At 34.7% G+C, this 25,578-nt stretch overlaps 1 pseudogene; it reads left to right on the forward strand.

Annotated features, from left to right (window-relative positions):
• The first annotated feature begins 18,659 nt into the window (after nt 1-18,659).
• On the forward strand, nt 18,660-19,590 carry LOC122467945 (annotated as a pseudogene).
• The last annotated feature ends 5,988 nt before the right edge of the window (nt 19,591-25,578 follow it).

The raw sequence follows: 25,578 nt of genomic DNA on the forward strand, positions 1-25,578 counted from the left end.
TTATATATAAATATAATGGGATATCTCTCAAAAAAGATTCATTCGTGTTCTCCCACTTTTTATGTGATTTTAGCATGTAGTAACTCTTTCTTCATTTTATACCTCAAAATAATTATTATACCTGTAGTGTGTCATAAATAATTATCTTTATCATATTTACTCTTTTTTATTTCATCCTTCATATTTGTGTTTCTATCTGGGATTATCTGGGATTATTTATTCTTGGTTGCATAACTGTTTAGTACTATATATATGTATGCGTATGTTTGAGAGAAACACTAAAACCGACTTTGGCCTTCTCAGTAAACAATAAAAGACAAAAGGAAATGAATGTGCTATTTATATCCATGTATCAATGTTCTCCAAAAACATGGCGAAGATAGTCAAGTTATTCATAGTAGTACTAGTCACAGCAGCCTCAAACTTTAAACAGTTCAAATGTCTTTTAATAGTAGAATGAAAATAAATTGTGTTAGGTATATAAAATGGGATATTATATATCAGCTAAAATCAGTAAATAAAGCTACTTGCAGTAGCATGGATTAGCCTCACCATCATAATGCAAATTATATGAAGGTTTTGTGTTTTCTTTTGTAAAGAAAATATATTATTATTCCATTTAAATATAGTTCAAAATCAGGTCACAACTAATCTGTAGTGTTACAACTTAGCAGAGTGTTTTCCTTTGGAAACAGGTTAGGGGTAATACAGGAAGTGATTTGAAAGGAGCTACTGATATGCTGATAATTTTCTATATCTTGATATGGTAGTAACACAGTGGTATACATTTTGTGATAATTTAAGCCACGTGCTTATGAATTTTATACTTTAAGTGTATTAAACTTGAATAAGAGTTAAATTTAAAAAGTATACACGCTGTTTTCCTGGGCATCTTACATAAAAAATAAAATGTGATATCCCAATAAAAATTAATGACACGGGAAGTACAGACAAAATCAGCAACAGGGTTGTACAATAGAGAGGCTTCTAAATTGAAAAGGTAGTGTTTTGTTTCATAATCTTCTATCACTAATTAACAGGAAGACTTGTCATGTCACAGATACATGAAACAGCAAGTTCTATATGTCTAAAGGGAAGTGGGGTAGAGGTTGAAGGGAAGTGGAAGGTAAAGTAAAGAGTTCTGAGTTATGGGGCTATGCACCAGATAATGGCACCAGATCATGTCATACTTTACAAGAAATGTTTAGAACTTTGTAATTTATCCAAAAACTCTTAAGAAGTACTAAAGACACACACAAACACACACACAAACACACATATTGGTTTTTTTTTTTTTAAATTTTTTTTTCAACATTTATTTATTTTTTGGGACAGAGAGAGACAGAGCATGAATGGCGGGGGGGCAGAGAGAGAGGGAGACACAGAATCGGAAGCAGGTTCCAGGCTCTGAGCCATCAGCCCAGAGCCCGACGCGGGGCTCAAACTCACAGACCGCGAGATCGTGACCTGGCTGAAGTCAGACGCTCAACCGACTGCGCCACCCAGGCGCCCCCATATTGGTTTTTTTGAGTATAACAATGAACATATTTTAAATTTGATGTTATCAGTAACATTATTTAAAGGTTAGCTGGCCAGACTGTCAAAGATAGTTTAGATTCTAAGGGAAGACAAAATACTCAGTGCACCACGGCATAAAGCCAAGCAAGAAATAGATTAAGTCAGTAGTAGTGGAAACAACATGGGAAATGGTAGAGATTTGAGGAATATTGAGATTTAAACGACTAGATTTGCTGGTTAAATGTGGGAAGACAAGGCATGGGCAAAACGAGATCAGATAAATATAATTTTTCTTTTTGTGGGCTGAATGATTTTGTGATTCACAGAGATGGAAAATACAAGAGGAAAAGCAATGACTCAAAAACAGAACATTTTCCTTAATTACTAACAAACCAGTACTCCAGTTTGATGCCTTATATTTTTTTCTGAAATGTTCCGATATTTATTACACAGATCCAATAGAGCCAATCAATTTATATCTGTAAGGGACTTGTAATGCATTGCTTTATAGAAATCTCCATGAATGAAGGAGAGAGCCTCTTAGGAGAATTGAGTGGTGGAAACTAAATACACTAATTTCACAGCTGATGAGTTGAATAATCTAACCAGGTTCTGTATGACAGCCTCTTGTTTAACATTTCAAGGGGATCCTATAACTAAAATAAATTTTCTAGACACAAGCCGTCAATCTTTCATTTTTGCTTGGCTCTAATCTGAGGAGGGAATCTGAGAACCAGAAACACAGGATTGAAAATGATGCATGAAATAAAAATTTTGAAATATATTGAAAAGTGAAAAGGATGACAAGATTGGATGTGTTTCCTAGTTACCAATTTGTTTCCCTTTCTAAAGAATCACACTGTAATAGAGGTCTTGCAGTGTTTCTTCCAGATGTACTTACACTGTTCACCCTAAACCATATTCACACCCACCCAATATAAAAGCAATTTGATTTTTCCAACTCTACTTATGGAAAAAAAAAGTTCCATCTTAACTAATTCTTAATTTTCTTGGTGCCCCTTGATCCATATGTTCCATGTATACCTGGATGTGAGGGGACTCTAATGGAGTGAATGGCTGTTAAGGAAGTGTGACGTTAATTGAGGGAAGCAGTGCATCATGATGGAGAGAGTATGGAATCAGACACATCTGGGTTCATATCTACACTCTGGATCTTTGTGGCTGTACGATGATTATCATGTATGAACTTTAGTTTCCTCGTGTAAAATGGAACTAACATTCAACAACTCTCAGAATTAGTGGGTCGTCAAAGTTAAACACATACCTTAAATTTAATGATATTAAAATGAAAATAATCTAATCAGAACATTTATAAAATGGTCTAACACAAATGCTAAGTCAATGTTTTGAAAATTACATTATCAAAGTGTTAATACCATTAAGTACTTAATTCATACCTTTTTATATAAAGTATAAGCTTATTACTTTAGAATCTTACCTAACTGCCATATTTGAAATAATTATAGAGTAAAAAATTTTCATTTTAAAAATAATTTTCTAGATTTAATACATAAGTGAATTTTTATGTGCACTTTGATTAGAAGTATAGAATATATAAAAAATTACTTAAAATTGAAGAGTTATACTCAAGTCTCTTTTGCTAATCTCTCTCAAATATGCTATCCATACTATTCACTTTCTAAAAAATGATTTGAATTTGTGTATATTTATCTGTGCTCATGTCTATATGTAGGGGGAAAATTTCTTTTTCCCCCAAAATATATATGTATTTTTCCATTTCCATTTGAAAAATACAAAAATTTGAAAACATACTAGTAATATACTTTAAATTGGGAGTGTTTCCTGCTGCTGTAATAAATTGTTTTTGAATATTATTTTGATGCCATTATCGTCTGTTTTTCAGTATTGCTGCCCAATAAATAGATATTAAAGAAAATATAACAGGAAAAACAGTTAAAAAGTAATACAATCACAAAAAAGTCTGGAAACTGGATGTATATAAATCCCCAGAATCAGATGGAATTTCCCTAAGAGTTTTAAAAGAACTGAAGGGTGAAATTGTGAAATTGTTAGCCAAAATGAATTACCTGTTGGAGCAAAGACTGCAGTGTTAGAGTACAAAAAGCCTGCCAATGTGACTGACATCTAGAAGACAATCTGCAAACACAGTTGTTGAAATTTGATTTTCTAGTGCCCAAGCCAGTAGAAGATATAAAAAACAGTGGATCACAGATCTTTCTACATTTTGAAAAACAACTTGAATTCTATAAGCAAAAATAAACCTTACTAAAATTGTATTTTATTTTATTTATTTTTAAAGAGTAGGTTTGGGATGTCTGAGTGGCTCAGTTGGTTAAGCTTCTGACTCTTGATTTTGGCTCAGGTCATGATCTCAGGGCCATGGGATTGAGTCCCGCATGGGGCTCCATGCTGGGCATGGAGTCTGCTTAAGGTTCTTTCTCTCCCTCTCTCTCTGCCCCTCCCTCACTCACATGTGTGAGTAGTCTCTCTCTCTCTCTCTCTCTCTCTCTCTCTCAAAAAAAAAAAAAGACTGAGTGAGTAGCTTTATTCAAGGTCATATACCTAGTTAATAAAACAGGTGACATTAAGATCAAGGACAGAGGTCTTCTGAATGAACTCCTGGCCTTTACCATTAGCACAGGCTTTTCTTGGAGATCATGTGCCCTTTCCTAGACATACCTTTTAAAAAAAATAAAGCATTTTTTGGTTTGGTTTTGGTGATATTTCTTTGATTATTTTTAATTCTTTTATTAAAAAAATTAATGTATTTAATGTTTTTATTTATTTTGAGAGAGAGCAAGAGAGAGAGAGCAGGGGAGGGGCAGAGAGAGAGGGGGACACAGAATCTGAAGCAGGCTCCAGGCTCTGAGCTGTCAGCACAGAGCCTGAGGCGGGGCTTGAACCCTTGAGCCTTGAGATCATGACCTGAGCTGAAGTAGGACGCTTGACTGACTGAGCCACCCAGGTACCCCTTATTTTTAATTCTTAATTTTCTTATTTGAGTACATTAAGTATATCACACAATATTTGTGGTGAGAATAACATAATGTATAGAGCTGTTGTATATGTTGTGTACCTGAAACTAAAATTCTATTGTAAATTTAATTATCTAGGATTTCAGAACATCTTTTTGACATGTTCTTTTGCCAAAAATAATGAAACACTTCTATTTAGATACTAGGAGGAGATTTTTTTTTAAGTTTTTGATTTTTTATCATGTGTACTCCTTAGAAACAGGAATGAAAAGAGTTAATGTCTGGATGTCAAAGTGTCAGTAGTGATGCTTCACTGCAAACTATGTTTTCTTATCTATATTTTAAACATTAATAGGAAAATAGACTACAAGTAGTAAAATCACACATATAAAATAATTTATATTTGGAGGTTAGATTTTCCATTTAAAGTCATAAAAATCATTTTCAAATTAATGAACACAGTGCAGAATACTAGAACTAAAAGCTCACAATGAAATAAGTAGTTATTAGCTAAATAAGACTACAGCAGGTAGCAAACAATACTGTCATTATCCAAAGTGCTACTGAAGGCTAAAATATAAATGAAAACCAGTGAAGTTATTTCATGAGTTAGCCAGTTTTTACACAAAGTTGAGGATGCTTGAAAATTATTAAACCTTATAAATTTCCTAGGTGAAATCGGTCATTGATGGAAAATAGGATACCATTAACTCATGTATTTATTTGGTCAGACAGATACATTTGTCTAATAACTAAGTTTATCACCTCATCACAAATGTAAGTACACCTCTGAGATACTGCAGATTTGGTTCCAGACTTCTGCAATAAAGTGAATATTTCAATAAAGTATATCAAATGAATTTTTTGGTTTCCCAATACGTATAAAAGTTATGTTCACACTCTACTGTAATCTATTAAGTGTGCAATAGCATTATTTGTAAAAAAAAAAAAAAGTGCATATCTTAAAAATATTGTTAAAAATGCTAATCATCTGAACTTTCTTTGAGTCTTTTTTTTTTTTTTTTGGACTGTGGAAGGTCTCACCTTGATGACTGACTGAACAGGGTGTGGTTGCTAAAGGTTGGGGTGGCTGTGGCAATTTCATAAAATAAGACAGCCTCATCTGTTGACTCTTACTCTCACAATTTCTGTGTAGCATGCCATACTGTTTGATAGCATTTTACCCACAGTAGAACTTCTTCCAAAATTGAAGTCAGTCCTTTCAAATTCTGCTGCTGCTTTATCAACTAAGTCTATGTCATATTCTTAATCCTTTATTGTCAGATTCCACAATCTTCACAAACATCTTCACCAGGAGTAGATTCCATCAAGCAAAGAAACTGCTTTATTTTCTCATTCCTAAGGAGCAACTTCTCATCTCTTCAACTTTCATCAGGCATTTACAGCAATTCAGTTGATGCCTTCAGACTCCATTTCTAATTCTCTTGCTGTTTCCATCACGTCTGCAGTTATGTCCTCTACTGAAGCTTTGAACCCCTCAAAGTCAATCATGAGGGTTGGAAAACTTCTTTTTTTTTAGGTTTTTATTTATTTATTTTGAGAGAGAGAGAGAGAGGGAGTATGAGTGGGGTAGGGGCAGAGAGGGAGAAAGAATTCCAAACAGGCGCTGCACTGCCAGCACAGAGCCCAACATGGGATTGAACTCACGGACTGTGAGATCATGACCTGAGCCAAGATCAAGAGTCAGGCGTTTAATCAACTGAGCCACTTAGGTGCCCCAAGAGTTGGAAAAACTTCTAAGCTCTTGTTATTGTTGATATTTTTACCTTTCCTCCTGAATCACAAATGTTCTCAATGGCATCTAGGATGGTAACTCATTCCAGAAGGTTTTCAATTTACTTTGCCCAGATCAGCTTCTATGGCAACCATAGTCTTACAAAAATGTATTTATTAAATAATAAAACTTGAAAGTCAAAATGACTCTTGATCCATGGGCTGCAGAGTAGATAGTGTATTAGCAGGCATGAAAACAACATAGTTCCCATTGTTCATCTCCATCAGAGCTCTTGATTGACATGGTGCATTGCCAATGAGCAGTCACGTTTCAATGGAGTCTTTTTTTCCTGAACAGTAGATCTCAGCAGTGGGCTTCAAATATTTAGTAAACCATGTTCTAAACAGATGTGCTGTCATCCAGGCTTTGTTGTTCCATTTATAGAGTACAGCGAAAGTAGAGTTAGCACAATTCTTCAGAGTCCTAGGATTTTCCGAATGGTCACTGAATATTGGTTTCAACTTCAAGTCATCAACTGCATTGGACCCTAACAAGAGAGTTGGCCTGCTCTTCGCAGTTTGAAGTCAGACATTGACTTCTCTTCTCTAGCTGTGAAGGTCCTGGATGGCATCTTTTTTTCTTTTTTAATTTTTTAAAAATAAAAGTCTGTTGGTCTACATTGAAAATCTCTTGTTTAGACTGGCTACCTTTGTTAACAATCTGAGCTAGATCTCCTGGAAAAATTGCTGCAGCTTCTACAGCACCGCTTGCTGCTTCCCCTTTCACATTTATGTTATAGAGATGGCTTCCTTCCTAAACCCTTGTGGACTGACCTCTCCTAACTTCAGTATTTTTTTCTGTAGGCTCCCCACATGTCTCAGCCTCCATAGAATTCAAGAGAGTTAGGGCTTTGTTCTGGATTAGGCTTTTGTTTAAGATAATGTTGTGGCTGGTTTGATCTTCTCTCTAGACCACCAAAAACTTCCTCTGTATCAGCAACAAGTCTGCTTCCCTTTCTCATCATTTGCATATTCACTCTTGCAGCATTTTTAATTTCCTTCAAGAACGTTTCCTTTGCATTCACAACTTGGATATCTGTTTGCCACGAGAGGCCTAGATTTTGGCCTATCTTGGCTTTTGGCATGGCTTCCTCAATAAACTTAATCATTTCTAGCTTTTGACTGAAAGTGAGAGATGTGACTTTTCCTATCACTTGAGCACTTAGAGGCAATGATGGGTTATTAGTTGGTCTAATTTCAATATTGCATCTCATGGAATAGGGAGGCCTGAGAAAAAAGAGAAAGATGGGGGAAAGGGCTAGGAAGTGGAGCAGTCAGGACACACACATTTAACAATTAATATGCCAACTTATATGGTTGCAATTTGTGGCACTCCAAAACAATTACAATAACATCAAAGATCACTGATAACAGATCACCCTAACAAATGTAATAATAACAGAAAAGTGTGAAGTTTTCTGAGAATTACCAAAATGTAACTTAGAGATACAAAAGTGAGCAGATTCCACTGAAAAATGATGCCGATAGTCTTGTTTGATGCAGGGTTGCCAGAAACCTTCAATTTGTAAAAAAGTGCAGTTATCTGTGAAATGCAATGAAGCAAGATATCGCTGTATTGTGGAAAGGGAAATCAATCTTAAGGTTTGGCATAATACTGACTATTTAAGCAATAGTGTGTTTAATAATAATTTAATGTGTTAGTCACTCAAGATAGAAAAGAAATAAATATCCCTGGTTCTCAAGAGTCACACAGTTAGACATTAAATGGGGCAGATGTGCACATATATATTCTTTCCCTTTATTCATGGTTTCAGAATTGACCAGGGCCTACAGATACTAATGTGAACAGAAGCTCCAAATTCCCTTTCCCTTGTGTTGCCTGGAAGAGAAGAGTGGTCTGAGGCACTAGCAATCTGGCTCCATTGAAGGGACAGACTTGGGTCTGATTCTATCTAAGGCTCATCCAATTCTTGATCCTATACCTTGATTTCTCTTTAATCTCAAGGGAAAACACAAGCAAAGAGGGGAGAAATGAATTTTGCTGATATAAATGATGAGATAATGGCATGTAAGAGCTGTCCTCTCTTCTGAATATAATTTTCTCAGACAATCAAGTAAGGAAACATATTTCAGAGAAATGGGAGAATAGACATACGGAATGAACTTTGGATAAACCTGAGATAGGTACCTGTGATGAAATGTAGCCAGACAGAAAAAAAATGGCTTTGCCAGGAGATAATATAGAAAATGATAAGGAAAGAAAATGGAGAGAGAAGCTGATTCATTTCTTTGATATTTTTGGAGAGAAGCTAAATTTCAGCAAGTTGTTTTGTTTTCAAAACATCTGCCTGATTTTGTTCTCCTGTGATTCTTACAATCATTTTGGTAGTTAGCAAAGCTTCTCGCTTGCGTATATGGAACTGATTATTTGTCACAGTAGGAGTAGGTACATTTAAATTTCTTCTTGGCTCTGGAGAAAAAAATGTGTTGCTTTATGACAGTACAAAGAGGGGTCAAAGAGATCCAGATATTAGAAAGAATCATTTCCAAACACATACCGCTTGCTATTTCTTAAATAGCAGGGTGACATTTATTTTAATGCTATTTAAATGCATCTAGATTCTATTACACTGTTCTGCATGCATGTATTCATAAGAAAGTCTACATTCTGTGCATAATGCATGGAATTTTGAGCTAATCATGTCCCATTTTTACATAGTTATTAAATATAAAAATATGTTTTAATTAATCAGCTGGCATTTAATTAATGTAAAATATCCATTTGATTAAACCTCAATTAGATGCCTATTCAAAACAGTGACATTTCATGTGTTATTGGACAACCTTACTGCCCACACAGATGGCATGCAATAAAAACATTAGCCAAATATTTTACCATGACTGGTTGAACAAACTAAAGCACATCCATCTTAATAAAATACATTATAGACCAGGCCTCTGCAATACAGCCAACAATGAAATTATCACCATAACAGATTGGTGTTCATTCTAACATATGCTGCCAATCGAACATATTTTGCAATTGTGTGTGTAAACAAGCAGTTGCAGATGTGTAATGTTCTGACTTTGATCTTGAGCACATTTACTTAGTATTAAGTAATAAACACCATAACAGATGGGTCATGGAGTTATGAGTTTGAGCATATCTGATGACCACTTGGGTCATCAGAATAGCACCTTATAGCATCAGAGGTATGCTATTAGAATTATTAAAATGAGTTATTAATCATAATGTGGACATTCGTCAATAGAAAGATGATATCTTTACTTTTTTATTAATAGATATTTGGACAAAAATATATCCAAAACAGAACACAATAGTATTTATTAATAATTAGACTAAACATTACTTATTAGAATATATTGGGTATTATTCTAAGAGTTTTACCTAGATTATGTAGTTAAATACTTCAGGGGCACCTGGGTGGCTCAGTTGAGCATGGGGCTCTTGGTTTTGGCTCAGGTCAGGATATCAGGGTTTCATGAGTTCAAACCCCACCTCGGGCTCTGTGTTTCTAGCGGGGAGACTGCTTGCGATTCTCTCTCCTTCTCTCTCTGCCTCTTCCCCACTTGTGCTATTTCTCTCTCAAATAAATAAATAAACTTTAAAAATATATAAATCCTTCAAAGATGCTGAAGAAATATTAATGTTACACCCATATTTTACTAACAGAAAAAAGTAAGTGTAAAGATATGAATTAATCTCCCTCAATGTTCAACTAAAGTTAGTTGATCATGCGACTGGGATTCAAATCCAGTGTTCTGACTTTAAAACCCATAATTTTAAACAATCTGCTATTTTGTCTTCAACTACATTCACTCAAAGCCAGACATCACTATGGTTCACTGAACTTTGGTGCCACTGGGAACTACTTTATAGAATAGACTGTAAGATCATTAAGTAAAGGGATAATTCTTGTTGATTTCTGTAATCCACAAACCTAACATAGTGCTTAAAATAAAAGTAAACATTGAATATGCTTAAATGGTCAAATGATTAAACAAATGATCTATTGATTGCTGAGTAGCTGATATATGTGGTGATGTATTCAATGATGTGTGTTTTCCTAGAAATATTGACATTTTTTTCTATTTCATGTTTTTAAATTAGGATTTTTTTAGAGCACTTTACGGTTTATAGCAAAATGGAAGAGAAGGCACAGAGATTTCCCATATACACTTTGACCCCACACGTGCATAGCCTTCCCCACTATCACCATCCCCCACCAGACCACATTTGTTACATTGATGAACCTATACTCACATATCATAATCACCCAAAGTCCATAGTTCACATTTATGATTCACTCGTGGTGTTGTAAACATTGATTCTTTAAGACACATTTGTTGATCATATGCTCATACAAATGTGTTGATTAGTTGGGTCGAGACTTATGATTAGAAGACTTCTGAGAATCACACGTATAAAAATGTATACACCTACACAAATATTCATGTACATATGTATGTGTAAATATAGATGAAAACATTTGCTTAAAGACGTTTTACACATTGTTGCAAACATCAAAAAGCTAAATTATACTGTCTACCTTTTGCAAAGAACTCCTGTTTCTTTGGTGAAAGGAAAAAGTCTGCTTTAGAATATAAATTGAGTCTGAGTGCACTTTGGTGAATGAGTGAAGGCAGTAATTGCTGACTTATCACCCTTTTCATGACAGGAATCTCTTTCAGCCATTAGCTGGCATGACAGTATTTGTTTCTCATTTTTCCTCTAATGATGCAGCTTGATTTACCTTTTTTCGATACTAAGGGTGAGTTGGTTAGCATTCATGTAATCATATCATTGTTTTGACAATGAAAAATTACACAGTACACTGGGAGATCATATACTAACACTCCATGCACTGTTTTTAAATACTCAAAATTATCACAAACCTTAAAATGGATTTCCATTTTATTTCCACATTTTTTAAAGTTTATTTATTGCTTTTGAAAGAAAGGAGTGGGGAGGGGCAGGGAGAGAGATAGAAGGAGAGAATCCCAAGCAGGATCTGTGCCATCAGCTCATGTCCTGAAGTGGGGCTCGAACCCACAAACCATGAAATCATGACCTGAGCTGAAATTGAATCAGATGCTTAATTGACTGAGCCACCCAGATGCCCCTCCACAATTTTTTAATTAGTGGAAATATTATAGTGGAATATACAATGTGTCTGTTTTCAAAGCAATGGCTATGTAATCCACTGAAACATATTATTCACCATAGCATTTCTCTTACAAAATGATTTGGAAAAGTTACAGTTTCCCTGATTCTTTGTTAATCATAGAGTGAGTTGTTAAGTTGAATAGTCCCTTCATAAGGAGAGGCATTTATTTGGTAGGTATTAGTCTTTGATATTCCATTTTCCTCCATTCCTCTCTATTAATTCATTTTCCACATCACCTCTAGATTGACTTGGTTTATTAAATGTCTCATTAGGTAACTCCATCTTTCAAAACACTCATTATTTCATTGCTATCAGAATTATTTATCAAGGAAAGAAATATTCATCAAAGGTGGATTCCCTTTCCCACCACTCTTCTTCCTGACTACTAATCTCTGGCTGCAATGTTCTTCCCTATTTAAGATTTGTGTCTGAGACAAAAAGATCAGTTGAACGGGCCTCACAGTCATGTGTGACTTGGAGGTTAACAGGGGATAAAGTCAGATTTGGAGTAGCATCCCAAAATAAAATCAAGGGTGCATTTCTGTATTTCTGTAACAAAGACACAAGGCTATATTCAAGAGAATATCTGTGTTCAGAATCAGATGACAGTTCAGTTGGAAGAGGGCAAGCAGAGTAAGCAGTGAGTTCCGTGCTTTGGAAATATAAGAACATAGGAACAAGGGCAAGGTGTGAATTCCATTGAACAATTTGAGTCATTCATCCAACAGAGATAAATCATAGGATAGCTTTTTATATGGTGTCCATGCACTGCATTTCAGTATAGACAGGTTAATACAACTATTTAAACTTTGGGTTGGAGTGAGCCATGGAAGGCTATAGCATATTTAAAAATCCTTTAAGAATGGAATGTGAGCTTGCCATGATGCTAGAACTGAACTGATATCTGTGGTAACATGAGGCAAAAACCACCTATATGGGGCACTCTAGATCTTTCTTATTTTTAATATTCATTGTCAGATGAGATTCTCAAAGCAAGGAATTTTAAAATCTGGGTTCAGAAGAAAATAGTGAAATGCAAGACTAATGTACTTGAGGGTAACTATGTGTTCCAAAATTGGGATTGTTAGTATAAGATACTTGGACCAAAGTGTCATAGTTCAATTCTGGAATGGGCTCCTTAGCAAATGACTTTTTCACAAAAAGTTCTGGTAGCAGGTTTGGGGCACAGAAAGGGACTTTTAGAATTTTATAAACCTAGAGTTGCTGGCTGTCAGAAAGTTTTGCCATCATTTAACAATTTAGGAAAAAGTCAATGACTGTCAGGATCATCATTTCCATACAGGTGTTTTGAAATTTAGGAAGGGATTTTCACAGGAGACTTGATCAACGGGAGGGGTATAATTATCTTGATGGGGGAAGACATAACACTTAAGTACCTTGTTCAAAATCTTAATAGTGTCTTCTGTCTGGATTTTGCTTTGGAAGAAACAAATATTGGAAACAAGTTTTAGAGGGACTTGAAAAAGGCTATTAATTGAGAAAAATGTCCAAGAATACAAGAATACTACAAGAATATTTTTGAAAATTTCTTTGCTCATTTAAAAAAATTTAAATAGACATATTAATCCTATATTCAATAATTAGTAAATTGATATAATTTCTAATGAATTCCATAAATCCCTTGAAGTTTTCTCCTTAGAAAATGAGATAATCTGTGAGTAGTGGCAGTTTTGTTACTTCTGTTCAACCCTTTAGTTTTTTCATTTAACTTATATTATTACTTGGCTAGGTCCACCAATACAAATTCAATAGAAACTATGTCAGAGACTGACTTTTTTCTGATTTTAAAGAAAAATTTCCAATATTCTTCATTTAGGGTAATAATTATTATAGGTTTTAGTAGCTACTCTTTAGCAAATTAAGAATGTGAACTTCTAATACTATATTTGAAATTTTTCATTTGTTTATTTTCAAGAATGAATTGTAAAATTATCAAATATCTTTTCTAAATCTATTAAAATAATGGTTTTCCATTTAAGCTTGTCATATTAATTAGTTACAAATCTTTTTAATGGTTTTGTTGTTTTTTGAAAGCAATCATAGACTGGGTGGGCTAATATTTGTTAAAAGTTTTCCATTTTCATTAGGTGAGATTAGTTTATAATTTTGCTTGCTTTTGTAATCAAGATTATTGTAGCCTAGAAATAGCTGAGATAGAGTTTCTGTTTTTCTTTCTTATCTATAAGAGTTTGTATAAGACAAAATTATCTCTCCTTTGATATATTGGCAGAATTCACCTCCAAACACACCTGAGTTTATGTTCTTAACTGTTTTCCAATTCATCAATATCCCTGTAATTATTTATGGTATCTAAATTTTTATATTTTCAAAATTACATTTTTCTAGAAATTTTTCTTAGGTTTTAAAATTTCTCAGAGCAAAGATTTTTGTATTATTGTCCTCACTTGGTTTATTTGTGTCTTCAGTCATTCAGCAATAACACAAGATATTGGACAAGTCTTTAAGAAAACAATCTATATATGTATTTTGATCATCTCTATTGTAACATTGTCTTTTATCCATTACTTTCTGCTCCATTGTTTACTTTTTTTTCTACTCATAATGATAATTAACACTTCTTTGAGCATATAATGATTCAATTGTTTTCTTATTTCTTTATATACTGATTATTAGGATTTTTCTTTTGTAATGTAAGAATGGAAGGATATAATTTCTCCTCAAAGTATATCTTACTCAGAATTTGTACTTCTGTTGTATAATGTTTTAATTTTTATTCAGCTCAAATATTTAACCTATTAGCTATTAAATCATTATTATTTAAGTTTCTAGACTATGGTTAACTTTTTTTTTTTTGCCTTCCAAAACTATTGTTAACTTTTTTTTGCCTTTCAATCATTGATATTTAAATTTAATGTCATTGTAGTCACAGAACAGTGTATGACGCATATTTTTAAAATTTTGTTGAGGGTTTTTTATGATTCTTTTTTTTTGGTTATTGTTTTTGTAGCTTCAAGGTTTATGTAAATTCCAGTTAGTGAACATAGAGTGTAATATCTGTTTCAAGAGTAGAATTTAGTGATTCATCACTTACATACAACATCCAGTGCTCATCATAAGTGCCCTCCCTAATACTTGTAATGCCCGAAGTTCCGAAACCTCCCACAAAAGTCCACCAGAGTCGTAAGTCAAAGCCAAGCGGCAAGGGTCGTTTATTGCAGGTTCAAACCTGGTCCTCTGCGCACTCGTCGCCGGTGACGCAAGAGGCCTCGATCAGGGTTGGTACAGCGTTTTTATAGACAGAGACAAATAGCACAGGGGAGGTTTCAAATTATGAGGGGCCTGATTAGTTGATTTTAAAGTAAGGACATTTGTTGTTCTCTGATTGGGCGTCCTTTGTCTGTCCTTTGGCGGGAAGGCTTTGTCCGTTACTTGTGGCGGGAGGAAAAAGGGGGAAGGGGGAAGGGGGTAGGGTAGGTGAGGAATGTGTTAAGCAAGCAGGTTTACAGAAGCGAGAAATGCCCGTTAGTTTATGTACAATCACTCTTTCCATCACATATCAGACTACATTTAGGAAGGTTTACAACCCATTCTACTACACAGCGGGTTACATTCAGGAAAGGCCTCACAATGCTCGTAGCAAACAGCAAGCAAAACAGACTTCTCAGCAATTGTATTTCTTATCAAAGATCCATAATAAGCAGAAAAGAGAACTTTAGCTTTAAACTAAGGCAGGGCTGTCATTTGGATTTAAAGCTATTCTTTTCATACTCATCGCCTAGTTAGCCCATTGCCCTGCCCACCTGTTCCATGTGCTTTTGGCAAATTGACATAATCTAATTTTTGAATGCAAGGCTTTATAAATGCTCATTAAAGGAGTTGTCATTTATTTCATAAATTCAACTTTATAGTTGTTATACTGACCTAATGAATCATGCTTTTTAATCATTTTGTATGTATAACATGATTCCGAATAAGTTTAAATAAATAAGAGAATATGCATATAAGATTCAATGTTGTATATTTTTAAAAAATACATACATATTCAAAGACCTTAACAGTTAGAGTGGGTATAAATGGGAAGAGTAGGAATTAACAGTGAAAACATTTTAACTATAAAAAAATAAGTAAAGTAGGAATGGTACCTCAACCAAACTCTTAAATTACCATAAACTGAGAGGGAAGATTGTCTCTCAGAACTATGTGACTCAAGAGATAGAGAGAGAGAGAGAGTGAGAGAGAGTTATTTTTAGAGAGAATGGTTAAAGCCTGTGACCCTTTAGCAAAGTTAAATGCTTGAGGAAATTCTTAAACATTCTGAGCATTTGTTTCAAAATTTGAAAAGGAAATGAAGTGCCAAACCAAACACAAATGATAACGTAAGAAAATATTTTAGGGGCACCTGGGTGGCTCAGTCGGTTGAGCGTCCAACTTCGGCTCAGGTCATGATCTTGCAGTCTGTGGGTTCAAGCCCCACGTCCGGCTCTGTGCTGACAGCTCAGACCCTGGAGTCTGCTTCAGATTCTGTGACTCTCTCTCTCTTTGCCCCTCCCCCGCTCATGCTCTCTCTGTCTCTCTCTCTCTCTCTCTCTCTCTGTCAAAAATAAATAAACATTAAAAAAAATTAAAAAAAGAAAATATTTTATTCAGATATTAGAAAAAGCAAGTAGCCAAAAATAAAAGGAAAGTAGGAAATTCCTTTGTTTAAAATTTTGGGAAGCAAAGCACACATCACTTCTCCCCACTGAAAGGAAAGGTAATATAGAAAATAACTTTACCCTAAGCTTACTTTCCAGTCTTGTAAATAATTACTTGTGCAGTCAATTATCAATTTATTGATAAATATGTTCATCAACATAAACAAAACATTGAAATTATATAACATTATGCCTACATCTAAGAGGAAGATGGTAGTCTTTACCACCATCAAAATTATTGATTATTTTTGGTATAGTTAAGACTAGCTTTCTCATCATAAAAATAATACATTCTCATTTTATAAAAAAATTACCAGACACATGTAGATAACTTGAAACAGTGTAAAAGACTTTTAATTCCCAGAGCAGAGATAGCCACCGTTGGTATATGTATAGTTATAGATTATTCTTGTATGTGTATGGAGAGGCAGGTCATGTCTTTCCATGTCACTGAAAATTGAAGACCAAAAAAATTTTTATTGGGTACAAAGTATCCCACAGTAAGATGATTTATTTAATTCGGTCATTTCTGTTGTTTCTTAATTGTCATATGATTACTGTTACCATCCTACATTTTTTTTTTTTTTTGGTGGGGGGAACTCATTTTCAGAAATGGTATCACTAGAATGAAGGAAATGAATACTCTTAAGGATTTAAAAAAAATTTAAATGTTTATTTTTGAGAGAGAGAGAGAGAGAGAGGGAGAGAGAAAGAGCACGAGCAGGGGAGGAGCAGAGAGAGAGGGAGACACAGAATCTGAAACAGGCTCCAGGCTCTGAGCTGTCAGCACAGAGCCCGACGTGGGGCTTGAACCCACGGATCGCGAGATCATGACCTGAGCCGAAGTCAGACGCTTAACCGACTGAGCCACACAGGCGCCCCACTCTTAAGGATTTTTGAAACGATTTGCTATCATTGGACTAAATCTGTGCTCTTATCAACACTGAATTTTTTTTTTTTGAAATTGAAACTGTAAGAATTATGTGTAAATACGTGGATAGATGTGGTAGATTTCTTTTTTTAATATTGCACAATTACCTATTTGAATTGAAATTTTTGTTATTAAAATAAATATCTTTATATTGCACTTTAATAAATTATTAATCATAGATGACAAAAAAATAGTTATCTCTCTGAAATATATTTTTCCTTCTGAAATTATTTTACATGTATCTGATCACAAGCATGTGTGTTTTTTTGAATCTATGAAATAGTTCTTCATATGATTTTTTCTTTGATAAGTAATTTTCATTTTTTTATGAATGTAAGAATTATTTGTTTCCCTATATGAATAAATTAGAGCCTATTGAATGATGGTTAAAAAAAAGAAATTTATTGTAAGCAAGATAATTGAAAATGCTTTGTATTTTTTAGCATTTGAATTAAGGCAAATCAAATAACATTTCATTTAATTTAAAGAAAAAATCGGTTTTTGTCTATGAATATTATTATAAGATGGGGTAAACTTTAGAATTTTATCCAAATTTCAAAATATTTTTATTAGTATATTATTAGAATTCAAACATAAAAATAACTAAAAATTAGCTTTTAGATATCAAATTTGACAGGTTGTTATTAATCATATTGTCTGTGACATTACATTTGAGATTCTTAGAAAATGTCCCATTTAATATGGAAATTAGTAATGTTTCATATTTCTGATTTCAAACCCTTTAATTTTCTGAGGATAGAGATTAAGGGACTTGTTTGAACTACAGTTTGGTGCTTGCTCTGTTTAATCTTTGAAAAATTTTATCTTCATGATATTACTGAATAATTTTATTAATCTTGATATTCTCTATTCCTTGGGGCAATCATCACTTCTGAATCACCCCAGGTAAATGAAGTGAAGTGACATACCTCCTGTTATATTTCATCACAGCACGTGTTTTTGTTTGTTTCTTTGTTTATCTTAAAAAAAAATTTTTTTTAATGTTTATTAGAGAGAGAGAGGGCATGCGTGGAAATGAGTAGGGAAGGGGCAGAGAGAAAGGGAGACAAATCCAAAGCAGGCTCCAGACTCTGAGCTGTCAGCACAGAGCCTGACGTGGAGCTTGAACTCATAAACCACGAGATCATGACTTGAGCAAAGTCAGATGCTCAAAGGGTGCCTGAGCCACCCAGGCACCCCTCTTTGTTTATCTTTGTAAGAACTATCACTATTGTAATCACTGCTTTCTTTCTATTTTTTATTTTTTTTATAATTATAGAGACAGAATGAGAGAAAGTACACAAGCAGGGGAGAGGGGCAGAGGGAGAATCTTAGGCAGGCTTCAGGCCCATGACCCATGACCCATGACCCTGGGATCATGACCTTAACCAGAATCAAGAGTCAAATAAATCCTCATCTGATTGAGCCACCCAGGCACCTTTTATCTTTAAAAAAGTTAAACGAAGAAACAAACAAAAATAGGTGAATAAGGCACTAAACTCTCTGAAGCCGAAGACATATCTATTTTATTCACTCTAGAATTTAGTATGAACAACATACTCCTGTTGTTTAGACTTAGAAACAGTTAGGAAATCTTGACTTCTCTTTGGATATGGAGAAAGGAAAAGGCAAAAAGCAGAATTCCACAAAGAAGTCAGGGAAGATTATCTGGCTTGCAAATTGCAACCTGTATCATGAGAATCCGGAGAGAAACAGCAGGCTTCTGGCGACCCAAAGTTACAGCGAACATCAGTGAACAGGAGCTAATGAAAAAGATCTATGAAAGAAGACAAAGTTTCCTGTCCAGAAAAGGTGACACAAGGCACTGGAAGAGTTTAAGACTTAGGAAGAAAATCCCAATTACCTTCTAAAAATGCCACCAGTCAACCTGCTCCACCAAGACATCCTGCGGGCCTGGTGCCAACAACTAAAGCTGAGCACCAAAAGCCGGAAATTAGACACATATAAATGACTCTGTGAATATGCTTACTTACCCTGATCATAGGAAGAACATTCCTGTCACCGCAAAGGAGGCCAAGATTCTCACACAGTCACAAAGAAGATCAAAGATGGACAAGGGAGAAACATCTCTGGAAAGGTCTAAAAAAAGACATTTTTTGATGGAACCTACTTTCCTCAAGTGGCTGCTCCCCCTGAGGGTGGGATGCCTGCCTTGTTGGGTCTGATGCTCTGCTGGAGAGAGCCAATGCCATTGTTGTGACAACTTCAGCCCCAGAAGCTGTGTTTGCCTCCCGGTCCAGGATGGCAGCCAGGGCTGGGAAGATAGAGACAGTGGAATCGCCACGGGAGGCCTGTGGTGTTTAGTGGTGTCTGATCCATGGGGGAAGTCTGCCTGTGGACACAGAGGGATGGGTTCGCCTTCAATTTCACGCAGGACAAGCCTGGATGCCTAAAACGCAGGGATGAATGTGTGCACTCTTCTTGCTACCTGCTTGTGGTTTTCCACCCCCACACCTGGAGGCCAACAGGCTGTGCCCAGATGTGTTCGGAGGAATAAGATTTTAATGAAAAGCCTCCAATGAGATTACGATCCCAGGAAAAGGGGTCTAGTTGTGATTATAATTAATGGTAGACAGGGAACTACAATCAACTCCTTGGTGCCACTGACAGCTGGAAGGAATGCAGGCGCTCCACACCCTCCATTCTTCCTGCTTACAGGGCACACAGGCTGGTGGGTTGTGGATGTTACCCTCAGACCCCCCAACAAGGCCCGTGGCTTTGTGGGTTGGGATACAGAGGCTCTTGTGTTTTAAACTGGAAAAGCATTTCAGAAATTACCATTCATTCCAGTTAATAAGATGAAAAAGTCATTCATACTACCAAATGTTTACTTTTCTGAAATAGAAGTGAACTTAAACTGTTCTTTTCTTCTTTCTTTCTTTTTTCTTTCTTTCTTTCTTTCTTCCTCTCTCTCTCTCTCTCTCTTCCTTCCTTCCTTCCTTCCTTCCTCCTTCCTTCCTTCTTCCTTCCTCCTTCCTTCCTTCCTTCCTTCCTTCCTTCCTTCCTTCCTTCCTTCCTTTTTCTTAAGTTTATTTTGAGAGAGAGAGAGTGCGATTTGGGGAGGGGCAGAGAGAGGCAGAGAATCCCCAGCTGTCAGCACAGAGCTGGATGTAGGATTTGAACTCACAGAATAATGATATTATGACCGGAGCAGACATCAGGAGTCTGATGCTTCACTGAGGTACCTGGACACCCCAACAGTTCTCTTCAAGTGAGAGACGGAGCTGACCATCATGGAGGAGTAGAATGGAAAGCAGGTGTGTTTTCATGCTGGATGCCCCTTCTCGGGATTCATGACTTTAAAACTGTTGAATATTTTAAACCAAAGGGAAAGCTATTATCTTTCCCCATTCCCAAAAACATATTCTTAATATACAAAACAACATTTTTTGACATTTTCTTAATAACCTGAGACCTCTATGGTATGTCTCAGGGTTATAACACAGAATATTTTGCCAGTATTATTTCCACTTGTAACTGTTATGCAAGTTCTACTGCTTGAAAATACTTAAGGTTACTTATGAATCATAAATTCATAATGTATTGGATTTTATTTATATATATAAATATATTTATTTTAAAGTTTATTTATTTTGAGAGAGAGAGAGACAGAGCCCAGAGTGGGGGAGGGGCATATTGAGAGGGGGAGAGAGAGAGAGAAACTCAAGCCATTTCCACACTGCCAGTGTAAAGCCCAATATGGGCTTGAACACATGAACCATGAGATCATGACCTGAGCTGAAATAAAGAGCCAGATGCTTAACCGACTGAGCTACCCAGGTGCCTCCATGATGTATTGGATTTTAAATGTGTGTATAAACTCATCTATGGTATATAGGAGACCATATGCATTATGAGCAAATTATTGTTAATATTCTTAATTCAGGATTAAGCCAAAAATTATGATTTTATTTGGCATGATTCTTTTTTTAAAACCACTCAACTGAAGTATAATTGGACATAAAAAAAGGTTTACATTTAATGTATATAATTTGATGAGTTTGATTCATTTTAAATTTTTTGTACTTCCTGAATTTATAGTCCTGTGACTTAGAAAAGATGTATTTTTTCACTTGTGTTTTCATGGCAGCTTCCAACATTGTTTTATTGTTATGAATTTTTGAATTATGAGATTTTCCCCCTCTAAAATGTACTGGAAAGAGTAGTAGAGTTGGAAAGTTTGTAACCATCATGATATGGAGAGATTTGGGCAAGAAACCTCAATAAATGTTAAAAACTAGAGAGGAATGTTTGTTGATGAGCAAGGTATTTCCATGATCTTTCAGTGTCTCCCCACTGACTACTCATTAATAGTCAGAATCTTTCAGTGTAAGTAAATAATATTCACATTTAAAAAAAGAAACTATTAGAATCATGCTTACCTTTATTAAAATCATTTCCAACTTCTGCAAAAATGAGACAAGAAGCAAAGCTTTCTTTTAAAAATAGTACTGGAATATTCTATCGTTTTGATACCTGGAACAAAGAACCTAGTGTTTTTGTAGGGAAAAACAAACAAAGAAACAAACAAACACATTCTTGAAAGTTTATTTTCATCACATCTAACGTCATCAGCTATATAGGTGATTGCCCAGGGAGGAATCAGCCAATTATTCTTGACTAAATGTTTTCAAAGTAATTATTTTAAATTGTGGAAGTAGAAAAAAGGGTGGGAAGGCAAATTTCTTTTCATATCTCCCCATGTTGGCACTGCTGAAAGCAGTTGGGGTAGGTATAATACACTTTCAAAACCCTGGAATATAGCACTCATATTAAGAGGTATAAATGTGGCAATAAAATGTATCTTTAAGATCTCTCTGACTGCTTTCATACTTTTATCTTTATAGCTCTTTTGCCCTTGCAGTATTTTTTTCTTAATGCTTATGTTGGAGTTATTGTTTAAAGATTTTCTGCTTTAAAATTAATACCTATAATACACCTTGAAAAAAAATTAGATATTGTCTTGTGTATTCGTTTATTTAGATCCCATTTCATGTATCATCAGTATCACAAATAACTACTGAGGTCCTAGTTTTTTCAATGATGTGATTTGATTAATATTTTTCTTAACAAACCCTAATTATACATGTTAGTTTTCTTTAGTAATTATGAAACACAGATGTACTGTAATATTGCATTTAGGATTACTATTTTTTGTAATTTATTTAATATTATATACACAATTAACAATTTAAATATATGAAAGCCTATGACAGATAGGAGATCATAACAGGTAAGACTGTTAAAGCAGTCTTTTTTCTTTTGTCTTTCTCTCTCTCTTTCTATTTGCCTTTCACCTGCATCAAGTGACTCATGTTACTAATCTAGTATGTGCCCTAATGTGTTTTTCTCCTTGCTCATATAATCCTATTAAGCATTTTATAAATGAAGTGGATTTGGGGTACTTGACAAAAATGAATTAATTCTATTAGTTGTTCTACATTTTGTTTCTTTCACTCAAAACTTATCAAGCCTTATAAAACCCATTTATTTTTCATATAGTCTATTGTCATCCAAAGATTGTTTTATTAATATTGCTGTTATTTTTGTGCATCATGTGAGAGATGGACCCAACTTCCCCCCTCTGCCACCCACAGATGAGTAGTCAGTAATATTAACACCACTTATTGAGGTCAGGTCTGGCTGATGACTAGAAATGAAGGGAATCCATGGCAGGCTTCTATGCCTCCATGAAGGCACCAGGAGGAAATCATACTGCTCCCCAGTCTTCTAGGACTTTTCCAGACTTCTTTGGGTTCTTGGTGGCCCTTCCTTGTGTTCTTGGTGTCCCATGAGACCAGACCTACTCATGTTAAGCAGCACTAACGTTACCCCCAAAGGGTGACAGGTTTATAGACCAAACTCTTTCCCAAATCCCCAGCATTTTGATCTTTACCTCAGGTTTCATTAAACATGGAATGTTTTCTAATCAAGTATTTGCTAACCCAGAGGGAAGAAAATGCTATAGTATTTTTTCCTGCTGGGATTTCTGTAGAGTCCTGATTATCAACCAAGAGTCAGCAGTCAGGCATGATAGTTTCTGTGCCGTGGAGAGGAACACAGATTAAGGAGGGAAGGGAGGGAGAAAAACTCAAGTTTGCCATTGTCTCAAGGATTCTCACCCATATTGCACTAATTAGGAACAAAATATATGAGACAGGAAAAATGATACGTTATAATCAAATAATATTTAAAAATAGCATTTTACTTAAACTCAGGATGTGTGACCTTTTCCTTTTTGTGGACTGTATAAATAAGATGGTGTTATTTCAAAGTATACATATGTATATGTATACACAAACAAACATAATTCTATAATAATACAGCATTATACATATGGAATATAGAATATATTACATATGGGATACAGATTTCCATATAGAATATAAAATATATTCTATATTCCATATAGAATATAGAATTCTATATAGAATTATGTGTGTATATATGTGTGTATATATATGTAACATACACCCTAGTGCACATCTTATTTTGGTTGCAATGGTTACCATACCTCTTATAGCCATCAGTCCCAGTGTACTGATGGAATGTAACAAAAAACCCTGTACTTGTGTCTGAAAATTATTGCACCATAAACAGTTGTATGTTCTCTCGAAAGAAACCTTCCTTTATTGATTCTTTCAGATGTTTTCTGCTGCAAGTTATCAGCAACATTTTTACTGGGCATCTGCATCAAAATTCATGTGCAACTAGTCTGCCTAGTGAAGCATTGTATTCTTTACTTTATATTCAAGACAGTTGAATGATTCTACTTAGTTTGAGTGGCACTCTGCCACACATATAATACAGAGCCAGGAGAAGTCGGAGGAATCACTGAAGCTCACCGTACATTACATGCACGGTGCACACCAGATGTCTCTCCTTACATTGTTATGGTTTCTTAAGCTACGCTGACATTGTCATTAAGTTCAGAAATTTGATTCTGCTTACTTTGCCAACCTTAAAATAGATGACGCTGAAGGTTGTTGCTTTAACAAATCGAATTTGCACACAGAGAGAGTTCTTTCACAAACATATAAATAATTATGTTATTCCATTTATTTGTAGGAAGTAATGAAACAGTCAATTTAGAACGAAGAAATCATACCAACCACGAGCCTGAAGAAACTCTAAAAATTCTGTCACTAAGTTTTCTTCCCTACGGTATTCTAATATAAAATAACCACATCCCTATCTCTCTTTTACTCACTTTTGGAGGCATTTGTTTTTTTATGGTGTGAACTAACATATATGACTGAGTCTATAAAGTACCATGGATTGGATAAGACTGAAACATTGCCCTCATTAAAGGTTATGTAGCTTAGTTATATAGCTAAATTTGACTTTGTGGTGTAACGCTGAAAATGCCGATCTTCCCTTAATTATGCCATCGATGACTTTCTGACTTGTGGACCTAATGTCTGAGCCTGACCATATGATGTTTGCAGCAAAGGAAAATGCTCGTTTGCTCAGAACATTGCTTTTCCATCAGGCTATAAAATGCTGCAGATGTCTCAATGAGTGGCATTTTCCAGTAATCAAAAATTCCCCTGTGATTAAAACCTTGCTGTTTTAGAAATAGGCATTATATGGAAGGATTGTGTGTTGGGATGATGAAAGGGTTCATATATATTTTTTTCATTTATTTTGGTGTTTCCAAATAAATTCACTGTTGACTTAAATTACTTAATGGTTTCTTTATTCTTAATGCTCTGATAACTTTTTTCAAGTAAATTGTGAATTAAAACATACAAATATTATTTAAGTATGTTTCACTCTAATTGAGTTACTACTAGTATTGCTTATTTAATTTTATTCTCCTGTTCACATTTTTAGAAATAAACATCCCAGAGAGTGGTTCCTTATTGCGAGACACTAATACTTCTCTTTCCCCTTCAATACATATTTCTTTTTAATTGGGGGGGCATTTGAATAATGATTTATCTTCATGACCAGATTAATGCTTGAGTCCCATAGAGGGCAGATAGGTTTTTTTTTTCTATTAAATATGCTTTGGTAAATTGCAAATTCTAATTTTTATAGAGAATAATTTTATATGATCAAAATTTGGTTTCAATCACTTCTATTTCTTTTCTGTATTATCTTGCTTCAGTTTACTTTTCCTGCTCCTTTCTAAGCTTTAGAAGTTACAGACATTTAAAAATGTTCAAAGTAGGTTGACTAATGCATTTACCACTTAATTTATTTTAATTTTGAGTATCTTTTGAGAATGCTAAAATAGAAAACCTCTTATTCTTTATCAGGATTTACTACTGTAGTATTTCAACTGTACTCACCATTACCAAATAATAGTATTATGTATAAAAAAGGATATCTTTAAAACTTGAGAAATGATCAGAATTTCAAATCCTCTGTAGATGGCCAAATTGGTATATTCACATGATGAGGTGTGAATTTAAAAACTTTTTCTTCTATACAAGATTGAATAATTTTCTCCCATATAAGTAACCTGCAAGATAAAATAATGTAGTCATTTTATTTTGTGGTCT

Source organism: Prionailurus bengalensis, chromosome B3 (assembly GCF_016509475.1).
Source record: "Prionailurus bengalensis isolate Pbe53 chromosome B3, Fcat_Pben_1.1_paternal_pri, whole genome shotgun sequence".
NCBI classification, from domain to species: Eukaryota; Metazoa; Chordata; class Mammalia; order Carnivora; family Felidae; genus Prionailurus; species Prionailurus bengalensis.